Below are 12,369 nucleotides of genomic sequence, written 5' to 3'. Positions count from 1 at the left end.
CTCCAAAATGTAATCAAATATCGCTTTTAAAAAATATGCTTTAGCTTGATTTTAATTTTTAAAGACATTGATGGTGACAAGTAGCTAATACAAAAAAGAAAAGAAAAGAAAAGCTTTCAATTCCTTCCTACCTGAGGTATTAATGCTTAAGCCACTGCATTGCCTCAACAGTTGTGGACGATACAAGTGTAACTTACAGAATAAGCGTGTTTATAGTGTAAAAAAGAGCTAATGTGAGTTGTAATGAAATTTAACAGATGAAAGCTTCCATTAAATTTTGTTTATAAAGTGTTGTCCTGGATCTGATAGTGAACTCCTATAGAAATCATTTTTAGAACAGCAGAAATATGACAGGAGAGAAGTGCAATAGAGTGTGCCTAATTCATTCCAATTCACAGAGTAATGCATTTCAATTCACACAGTGATGCATTCTAGTCTCCAACATGAGAATCCAATCTAGCTGATGCTTAGTAGAGTTGAAACAAACTCACAGCACCAGAAAACTGACAATGTCTATTTTGCTAAATAGAGAAATACTTTAAATATTTTTTCACTATTTTCTAAGTTTGGCTATGCCTTATTTCCCAAACTATACATTATGATAATAGGCGTTATAGTACTTACAATGTAAGATAATAAATAGTCTTTGATTGTGAAGTCTCTAACTATTTTCATAGTAATTAAAGCTGTTTATGAGTCAGCTTCTGATGCTCATCTGATTTTCTGGAACAGGTTTGAAAGCCTGATTATAGTCAAATATTTCAAGCTTCTGGAAACCAAGCTAGTGTTTACCATGAGGAGCTCCCTTACTGGTACTGGAAACCTTTCCTGGGAATGTACTATCATGTATAATTTCAATCATCAAATGTCATCATAAATCTTTAGCAGTTTGATTTAGTGTTACGTATAAAATGTTCAGGTTTACTGTTTTTTTAATCTCTTACATATATATATAAATATATATATATAAATATATATACATACATACATACATACATACATATATATATATAAATAATTTTGTACTAAGTCTCGGGCTATTTTTGTTAACTTTTATTCCCATATAAAATTCTTATTTTCCAGTTTAAAAAATTAAATACAGAAAAAAGATACTAATAAACTGAGCAGTGATTTCATGGGAGGTAGAAAAGAAAACTGAATCCATAGGATTCTGACACTGACAAATTAGTTCCTTTGAGGGGGAAAATTAGAAAGGAAATTTTTAAAAATCTACACAAAGAGGAGCATTGTAAAATCTGCTAATGGGGCAGAATGGGGCTGTGTATCAGTCTTTATGTTCATCTTTTCATTGAAGGAGACAAAACTGGGTCAAAGGAAAGATAGATAGATTTCAACATTTAAATATTTCTGCCTTTTCCTCAAGAGCTGATTCATTTTGCCTGGAGGCTGGAAGGGGCATATGAACCTCCGATTTCTTTCATCCATTTGTCACATGTAAAGTCATGATGAAAAGGACAGCCAAAGTCCCTTAAGTGTGTAGATACTACAATACTACTCAGGACATTTTACTCTCAAAAAACCACCATTATTCATCCATTGACTCATCACACACATCACCCCCATTTTACAGATTGGGTCATTTATACTGAAAATGTTTAAATGACCTTCTAAGTTCAACAAAAAATGTCAGCTGAGCTGAGAGTTACTTTTAGTGCTTGTGTGGGGGCTGTGTCTAGCAAGTGGCTTTCCAATGCGAAGGCTATATTTCCTCTGAATTATAAACAAGGCACTAAAATAGTAGAAACTCTTTAGAAATTTAATTAGAGTAACATATCTTGCTCATTAAATTACATGGATTCAAGATACAATGTCATTTCCAGCCAATCTTCCTAACATACAATCTTCTCAGTAATTATAGTGTATTTTATAATTAAAATGCCAATTTGATGTTAAGCTATTGTATTGTGTCAACTGTAGATTAAACTAAATGGTATAACTACTTCTTCAGTGGAGGGAGAGGTTGTTCTATCTTCATGCCACAAACATTTATTGAGTACCTACAATATATCATGCAATGTGTGAAATACTGGGATAGACTGAGTAAGACACAAACTCTGTCTCAGTCTTCTAGAAGAGATACACTAGTAATAGCATCCAGGGGATCTTCCTGATCCAGGGATCAAACCCAAGACTCCCACACTGCAGGCAGACCCTTTACCCTCTGAACCACCAGGGAAGCCCTTTGGCAAGGGCAACAGTAAAGATAAACTGAAGGTACTGGGGAAGTATAATGAGGTGCAGTAACTAAACCAAAGAGGGGGCTTGAGCAGTGGGTCACATGGTGGGGATTTTCTCAGAAAAGATGACCATCTATTCATTCATACATTCAACGACAATTGAATAACCATCTCCTGAGTGTTAGGACTTGATCTATTTCTAGATACATGATAAAAAACAAAAATATGCATTCAACGACAATTGAATAACCATCTCCTGAGTGTTAGGACTTGATCTATTTCTAGCCACATGATAAAAAAAAAAAATTGCATTCAACGACAATTGAATAACCATCTCCTGAGTGTTAGGACTTGATCTATTTCTAGACACATGATAAAAAACAAAAATATTTACTTGCCCTCATGATGATGATGCTGTAGTGAAGAAGACAGAGATGATGTATTAGGCAAAGAAACATATATTGTAGTTTTGAATGAGGAATCAGTATCAGATATTCTTTGATCTTGGCAAAGGGGAGGAAGCCTGACAAGGAGACTGTTTTAAGTGGAGAAACCAGGGAAATCTACTCTGAGAAACTGGCATGTAAGTATACATCACAAGGATGGGATAAGAGATTCTAGGGTGCAGGAGAACAGGGTCCAGGCAGCTGTAGCACCAAGAGCAAAACCTCTGTGGTAGAAATGAATCTGGCATGTTTTGGAGAGTGTTGTGATGTTTCTGTGCCAGGATTTGGAGTTTAGGTATAATTCTAAGTAATTCCTTCAGAGGCTTTTGAACGAGAAAGTGACATGATCTCATTTAGGATAAATATTGCCTCCTATGACTCTGTAGCAATCTACATAAGTGTACCAGGACAAAATGTGTTATTCAACAGTCTAAATGAATGAATAATTGGTGCTCAGGCTCCAGACGTATGGTAGCTATGTATTAAATCCTCTACGTAAAGTGATTATGGTATAAATATTATTTATCCATAGCCCAAATCTGGTAATAGGGCCTTCTGAGACTTACAGAATTATTTTAAAATATCCTAGAAATAAAAATGTGAACAACTGTTTCTCTATAGGCAGAGTAATCTATTAATGCAGAGCCTCAAAGTCAAGACAGATCAAGTTTATATTTAGACTTTATCACTTAAAACGTGAGGCACATTGGGCAATGATTTCACCTCTGTAAACTTTAGTTTTCTCATATCTAAAATGAGGATAATGATGGCTTTATGTGGATGAATTCACATCATGTATATAAAATTAGCATACATCATGACCTAGTGGATAGTTAATGTTTACTCAGTATTAGGTGCTGCCATTATTATTTTATATAGAATGGATACATTCTTCTCATATGTATGTCCAATTATTCAAATATATTTGATGGTAGAGGATTTATTCAACAAATATTTAGCTCTGTGATCAGAACAGTATAAAGCCTTGCAGCTACAACAAGGAATAAGACGGTTCTGGTCCCCGGGAGCTTAGAGTTTAATGAAATCATGATAAATGTTATGATAAAACTAAGCATGCGTTGGTATTAGAGCATAAATAAGGGCACCTAAATAAGTCTTATGAGAAAAGAGACATTTCCTGGAGTAAGTCCTACAGCATAACTAGGAGGCATTCTTGTTAAAGATGAGAAGAAGGAAAAGAAGAAGAGATGAGCCAAATCAGGGAAACTGCAATGATAAAGGACTAATGATAGCATGTTATATACTTAGAATTTGAATATAATCTAGTGGAGCCAGCAAATATATAAATTGCAGAGCTCTGATTATAAAAATACAAATTTTGTTTGTAATGTGTAGTCTCCAAAGATGGCCCCCATTAGCCTCTTCCGTCTCTGAAGGTGTGTGCACACTACCATCTGAAAGTAGACCCTGTCTCCCCTTTCTTGAAACTATGCTGATTCCAGGACTTCCCTTGATCAACCAGATGTAGCAAAAGTGGATTCATGGGGAATTAAGTTAACATAAGACCAACTACCTTGACCTTCCATTTTTATTCTGTAGAAGCAATAGCCCTGAGTCCACAATTCTGTGAGAAATTACAAGCTAACTATGTGAAAAAGCCACCTAGAGGACAAATGAGGTGTTAGACTTGATGTGTTAGACAAATGAGGTGTTGGGTTTTTCTGGTGGCCCTCACGATAGAGCGTCTGCCTGCAGTGTAGAAGACCCAGGTTTGATCCCTGGGTTGGGAAGATACCTTGAAGAAGGAAATGGCAACCCACTCTAGTACTCTTGCCTGGAAAATTCCATGGACAGAGGAGCCTGGTAGGCTACAGTCCATGGGGTCACAGATTTGGACATGACTGAGCAACTTCACTTTATGCAACCTTCTTGGCTCTTTAAATCCAGTTCGACTATTAGGTAAAACCAGCTTTATGAGTAACCTCAGTCATCACTCTGTGGAACAAAAGAACTGCGATCCTAGTCACAATGCAATGCTGACCCAAATAACTCTTATAAATTAAAAAATGAAAAAAAAATGATGTTTCAAACTACAGTTGTTCTGAGGTGGTTGCTAAATAGCTATAGATAACTATAATACCTTTTAAAGTATGATGATTATTCATCAAAGTCTTGTGTTTCTCTTTAAAACCACAATCGCGGGAAGCTTTTAGTTGAAAAAGACATTCTTCATAATCGTCAAAAGTTAGAAATAGCCCACATACAACAGGAGAATATGGATAAATAGAATGTGGCATATCCATACAACATACTATTGCATGGCAAAAAAAATAACCAGCTGTTGGCACAATTAGTAACATGACTCTCGCAGACATGGTGATGATTGAGCTGCTGCTGCTAAGTCACTTCAGTCGTGTCTGACTCTGTGCGACCCCATAGATGGCAGCCCACCAGGCTCCCCCGTCCCTGGGATTCTCCAGGCAAGAACACTGGAGTGGGTTGCCATTTCCTTCTCCAATGCATGAAAGTGAAAAGTGAAAGTGAAGTCGCTCAGTCATGTCCGATACTTAGTTATCCCCATGGACTGCAGGCTACCAGGCTCCTCCATCCATGGGATTTTCCAGGTAAGGGTACTGGAGTGGGGTGCCATTGCCTTCTCTGTGGCATTGATTAAAGGAAGCTATATACAAAACACTACATTCTGAATGTTTGCATTCAGTCATGTTAGAAGTCAAAATAATAGTTTCCATTACAGTGTGGAATATTCACTGGGAAAAAAAATTAGGTAACTTTTAGGATGTTGAAAATGTTCCCATTTTCATTTGAATTGTACATTTATTGTGTGTGAATTATTCAGTATATTACACCTGACTTAGAAAGAAAAACTATTTTAAACACTCAAAAGATGAAAAAAAAAAGAAAGAAAGAAAATACATAAAAGCTTTCCTATGCTTGAATATTACTCTGAAGCAATTTAAACTTAGTGAGTTCCAGTGACTTGCCCATACTCACATTACTAGGAAAGAAAAGATTGAAGACAAAAGCAGGAAAAAGCAGAAGAGGATGAGATGGTTAAATAGCATCACTGACTCAGTGGACATGAATTCGAGCAAACTTTGGGAGATAGTGCAGGACAGGGAAGCCTGGCATGCTGCAGTCCATAAAGTCACAAACATTCAAACACGACTTGGACTGAACAACAACAGGAAAAATTGTTTTACTGTCTTTCCTCATATTCTTAATATTTGTTTAGAGTCCAGTAGTTTCTATGACATGTAAATTTTTGTCTTATTACTTTATTATGTTTTCTCGAAAGAGAGAATCAGATTTTGAAGTCCCTGAGACCTACGGATCTATGACAAGCACTAAGGAAACACACGGGGCTCTTCTAAGTCATGGAAACTTGAGAGGAGGCAACTGAAGAGAATCCATCAGCTTCAACAAATGTATGTGTGGAAAATATTTTATATGCAAACTATATTTTATGGGAAAGATGTGCTTCTGGTGCACAGGACAATAGCAATGGTAAAAGACTGAAAATCACCTTGAATATTACTACATTAGTAGACCTCTTTATGACCTGACATTTTTATCAGGACCATCTAAATGTTGTGAGTATTAGAGAAAGCAAATCCATGATCTGAACTGATTTTAGTTCACAAGAGGTTCCATTTGTTTTTATTGAGGTTAATGGATCTGTGAATACAGATCCATTAACCCCAGAATTTTTAAATGTTAAATCAGCAGATTTAAATAAATGTTAACATGAGACACCAATTACTGATACTGTAATACCAACTAGAGGGCAAGATTTGGAGCATTGCCTAGCAAGAATATGCTAAAAACTCTGAACTCTTTTATTAGCAAGATAAAAATGATGTAAAGATATTAATATTTTGTTGGGTCAAGTCCAGTAAAAATAAATTATTTCCCCTTTAAAAAAGTTATTTAGTAAATAGCTGCATAGTCTTCAGGAGACTTCATGTTTCCAAACTTTCACGGGATTATGATTATCATTATTAATGTTACCATTACTGCACTTGCAATGCCATTACTACATTAAGAAATTGATTTACTCAGATCTTCTGGTTGTAATTATCACATGGACTCATGAAACAGTGCATTGCAAGGATACACGGGGCCCATTGCTGAGATTGTGGTTCTCCACACAGTTGCATGCTGGCTGGCATGAGATTTATTTTGCTCTATTTTAAATTATTTTGTATCAGCTATGTACCCAAAGTGGTATTAATATCTGCCTCTATTTTTGTGGCCAGAATTTCATTACAGTGAAGAGAATTTAATTCAATCCAACATGCATTTACTGGATGATTCTTCTGGATCTAGCTAGCCCTGTTATCGAGTAATACTTTTCTCTGGGGAAGTCTCAGCATCTGAAACGAAATTGTAGTACACGTTCTCACTCTGTTCAGTTGCTGAAAGTTACTTAACTCATTTAGGCCCCAGTTTCTTCATTCATTAAATTTGCATACTATTACCTATTTCATGAAGCTTTTGTTGAGGTATTGAAAATATAACTGTTAACACTGTATCTGCTGCTGCTGCTGCTGCTAAGTCACTTCAGTCGTGTCCGACTCTGTGCGACCCCATAGACGGCAGCCCACCAGGCTCCTCCGTCCCTGGGATTCTCCAGGCAAGAATGCTGGAGTGGGTTGCTATTTCCCTCTCCAATGCATGCATGCATGCTGTCACTTCAGTCGTGTCTGACTCTGTGCGACCCCATGGACAGCAGCCCACCAGGCTCACCTGTCCACGGGATTCTCTAGGCAAGAATACTGGAGTGGGTTGCCATTTCCTTCTCTGCCATGTAACTAATAATTCATAAATTAAAACTATTAGTAAAGCAATACCATTATCAGACAAGATTGAAGAACTATACAAAGTAGCTACACATTTGTATGTAGGATTGTAGGATGGTAAACACTTTTTCATTAATTTCACTTCTTTTTTAGGCAGCTTAATCTCCCCTATCACTGTATAGTAAGATAACTTTGCTGTATAAAAAATGAATATGCCATGCAGCCTTAAAATGATGTAGACTCCAAAATGGCTCTAACATTGCATTAAATCCTCTTCATTAGGTAATATTGTCAGTTAAACATATGGTCTTCTTTGTAAATGCTATATGTTTGTTCAAAATTAATTTTATTTGCATTTTGGTATAGATGATTATCTGTCTCGTACACAAACACATACATGCACACACTCATAATTTATTTTTTATCTTCTTTTGCACTAAAAATCTATAAAATATCTATTTGAATTTTACTGTTAAGGCCTTCAATATCTACTTATTTCTGTCTGTTTGAGCTGTTACTTTCTGTGAACAATGTGCTAAAATCTTGAACTAGAATTGTAGGTTTATCTATCCCTCTCTTCAGTTCTGACAGTTAAAGCTTTATATATTTTGAGGTAATTTTGCTGGATGCATACAAGTTTACAATAACTATAGCATTTTATAGTTTCAGTCTTTTTAACAGAATATTATATCCTTCTCTGATATTTTGAGTTATTTTTCTCAAATTATATTTCATCATGTTAGTTGTTTACTACTGTTTTCCACATGCATATAGATAGTATGCGTTTATCTTTCTTTGCCTTTTTGTTTTAAATATGTCTTTGTAGATAATATGTTGTTAGATCTATTTTTGTTTTATAATTTCATCCTCTCTAACACCCAGGGCTTCTCTATTGCTCAGCAGTATAGACTATACCTGCAATGCAGAAGACACAGGAGACATGGGTTTGATCCCTGGATCAGGAAGATCCCTTGCAGCAGGGCATGGCAACTCACTCCAGTAATCTTGCCTGAAAAGTCCAATGGACAGAAGAGCCTGGCGAGCTACAGTCCATGAGGTCGCAAATGAAGAATTATCTTATTTATATAGACGGTATTTCTGCTGATTTCAAAATAACCTCTTTATTCTTAACTGTTGCCTTCCAGAAATGTTCCTCAATTTGATCTTTCAACACAATAATTCATTTTTCAGCTTTATCCTTCTAGCTATATAGTTCATCAATTGTGTTCATTTATTACTGATTCCTTCATGACTTATTGTTCTCAATTCATATCACTATTATCTAACCTTATAATCCTTGTTTTCATTATATGATATTAAATTCTCAGTCATCTGTTTTAATGATTACTCTGAGATTGCTCACTCTGATATCTTTTTTTTTTTTTTTTTAATACTCTTTGTACTTCCTAGGTATCTGGTTATTTTAGCCTGTGAATTCATGTCCCCCTATGAATACGGGCTACTCTATCTGATAATATGTAATTGAAAAAGAGTAAAAGATAGACTTTAGTCTATATCTCCTTTGTTGAATTCAAAGGGAGGGAAAGGATGTGCCCTAAGGTGGAGGATCTGATAGGGCCTGAAAACACTCTCTGATCACTTCTGTTTCCTGCTTCTCTACTTGGTAACTTTCCTATTAGGTTTTTCTTTTAAAACACTTACCAAGAAATGGTTTGATAGGAGATAGTCTCTCTAGTTTTAATTCTGATAAATCATCTGTATTTTCTACCCAGCACAACTGAGAAGTGAGAAATGTATAGAAAAGCAAAAAATGTACTGTAATTATGATTTCTAAAGTTAAGTCAAAATCTTTATTTTGTGAATTTGCCAAAGAAAATCTGGTATGAGAGAGATTTTTCTTAAAAAAAAAAAAAGAAAAAAATCCCCTGAAGTTTGTCCAATATCCACTAACACCATTTGTGGCCACATAAGGCTAGAACTCCTCACTTACATTCTGGTTTGCATAAGAATATTGCATCACAGAAATTCAATTTGATTTTAATATGAAAGGATATCTTATTTTTCATGTGGAAACAGTTATAAAGCTGCTAAATCACATTAAAAATTGTCATAAACCATGCCAAAGGCTATAGTTTGTCAGTGATTTTTCAGAGACTTGACAAGTGAACCTCTAGCTACACAGAAATACAGTCATTCCATATATGAGATGTACAAAGTAATACTTAAATATTAATTCATTCATCCGCTCCTTTATTAAATCAAGGATTTACAAAATATTTGTTATTTTCTTGCTCAGTACTAGATTCTATGAATTAAAGACACTGTGATGAATGGAATGAAATCCTTACCCTCAAGGAGTTCATGCTCTTGTGAAGGAGACAAATGGAAATAATTAAGAACCAGATAGTGTAGTAAGCACTTCAATAAGAACACACACACACACAATTTCTGAGTCACAGAAGAATCATAGAAATGGCTAACACCATCCTACAATTGGATAAAATTTAAGGGAAATAACTCAAAAGCCAAATATCATAAGTGTCAAAGATGTGGTATATATATCTACAGCGGAATATTAGTCAGTCATAGAAAAGAATGAAATTTTGTTATTTGAAACAACATGAATGAACATGGAGGGTATTATGCGTAGAGAAATAAGGCAGATAGCATATGATTTCACTTACACATACACTCTAAGAAATAAATGAGCAAATATAACAAAACAGAAACAGATTTACAGATAGAAAATAATCTAGTTGCTACAAGAGAGGACGGGGTGAACAGGGAAACAAGATAGGTAGAGGGAATTAAGAGGGAAACATTTCTAGGTATAAAATAAATGTTACAAGGATATAATGTACAGAACAGGGAATATAGTCAATAGTTTGTGATAACTTCGTATGGAGTATATTCTACATAAACATTGAATTACTATGTTATACACCTAAAGCTAATATAATAAGTCAACTATACTTCAACAAATAATATAAAGTGATTCTCTAACTATGCTATTTATAAACATAACCATTCCAAATGGTAATTAATGACAATGGGACAAGGCTTTGAATTGTCAGGGAATTGGAGAAGATATAGTAAAGCAGAAAAGATATTAATCCTCTGAGTTATGTTTCAGATAAAAAATCAGTGATTCTGTTGGGCATGGAAAAGTTTTTTAAAACTCTGTAAACAGGCTATTCAAGCCAATTTTTTAAAAATAACACTGACATTCTAGGCTATTACAGTATATATTTAAATACAAATAGCCAAATTCAGTTAAAGAAGTTACACTGTAAAAATGCTAGAGAAAATTATAAAAATTACATATATCTTCTCTTATTTGGGAAAAGCTAGAAATATGAAGGCCTTTCCTTATTCAAGAGGGAAGTTGTTTTGCACAGACTATACAATAAATTAGTTACCTAATTAATTAACTAATATACAGCAAGAAAAGATCTGCAACAGAAGTTATACCCCTTTGTTGTTAATGCAAAAGTTATAAGGAGTAAGAAAGTTGGGAAAAGAAGTCAAGAAGTGAAATAATTGAAAGAATACATGGCCAGCATCAGGAAAGATACTGTGTAATAAGCTCGCCATCTGTAGATATAGTGTTTGATATTGAACCAAATGACAATATTTATAAGAGGAACCTCTTTTATTGTTCCAGGCTGATGTCAGAACTGATATCTCTCTGAGAATAGGAAATGTCCTTGAAGACATATGTATGGAAGGATGAAGTGGTGAAACATTATTGGCCGGTAAATTTGAAAAAAAATCTCAATTATCAGTGGTTTGAACATGCAGGCGCAGTATCCTCACAGTCATGTCCAGAGACAGAAAGCAAGGGTAGGTAGGGCAGTAAAATATTTATCTCCCCTTTCATAGGAAAGGAATATATCGCTCTCTTGGTTTCTGGTCTTCGTTGTTCACAATTGACTCCCGTGATCATCCTCAGCTGCAGGAAAAGCTGGCAAAGTAAATATATTGCTTTTTCAAGCCCTTTAGTGAAAAGCAGGCAAGAGATTGGGCATATTTGGGAACTAATTAAAACCACCTATCCCAAGGAGTTAGAGGGTAGAAGCATGATTGAGAACACTCCTCTATTCTCATTAAACAATACAAATTAGTTAAACATCTCTTTTGTTCATGTAAAAAGTATTTATTAAGCACTTACTATGGGCATTCTGCTAGAAGCCGGGGATACAATGATCATAGTAAAGAGAAACAAGCTTTATGCTTTTGGGCCTGAGGGTTACACGATCCACTTCAGGAATGAAAACAGGGCCAGGAAACTGGATAGTCGGAGGCAATTCCATCTCAATTCACTGGAAACCTAACAGGATCTACTCATGATTTCTTATGGTGCTTCTCTCCTCCTATCTGACTCTGTTCCAAGCCATCCCTAAGATTTGTCAAGCCTGTTCCTTCCTTGGAGCCTACTGTATTAACTGTTCTCCATGTCTGGGATATTCTACTTCCAGAAGCTACAAGGCTGTGCCTTTTTATTGTCAGTTCTCCGGTCAAAATGGTGTTTTCTGGCCATCAGCTCTACATGGATCGCCCTCCGCTTTCCTCACTCTTTCTGAAATAGCTGTGTTAATATTTCCTTCATGATACCTATGCCTGTCTATATCTACCTTGGTTTACTAATTTATTGTCTGTCTTCCTTACTACACCATAAGCTTTATCATTAAGATCAAGGATGTGGACCGCTTTCTTTACTGAGGTAATTGTAGCATCTAAAGCGCTTCCCTGGTGGCTCAGATGGTAAAGAATCTGCCTCCAGCAATGCAGGAGACCCAGGTTCTATCCCTAGGTCGGGAAGATCCCCTGGAGAATGCAATGGCTACCTACTCCAGTATTCTTGCCTGGAGAATTCAATGAACAGAGGAGCCCAGCAGGCCACAGTCCATGGAGTCACAAAGAGTCAGACATGACTGAGTGACTAAACCACATGCAGGATGGTATCTAAAACAGCATGGTCTG

Source organism: Muntiacus reevesi, chromosome 1, assembly GCF_963930625.1.
Source record: "Muntiacus reevesi chromosome 1, mMunRee1.1, whole genome shotgun sequence".
Classification (NCBI taxonomy): Eukaryota; Metazoa; Chordata; class Mammalia; order Artiodactyla; family Cervidae; genus Muntiacus; species Muntiacus reevesi.
Note: the sequence above shows the minus strand (reverse complement) of the source record.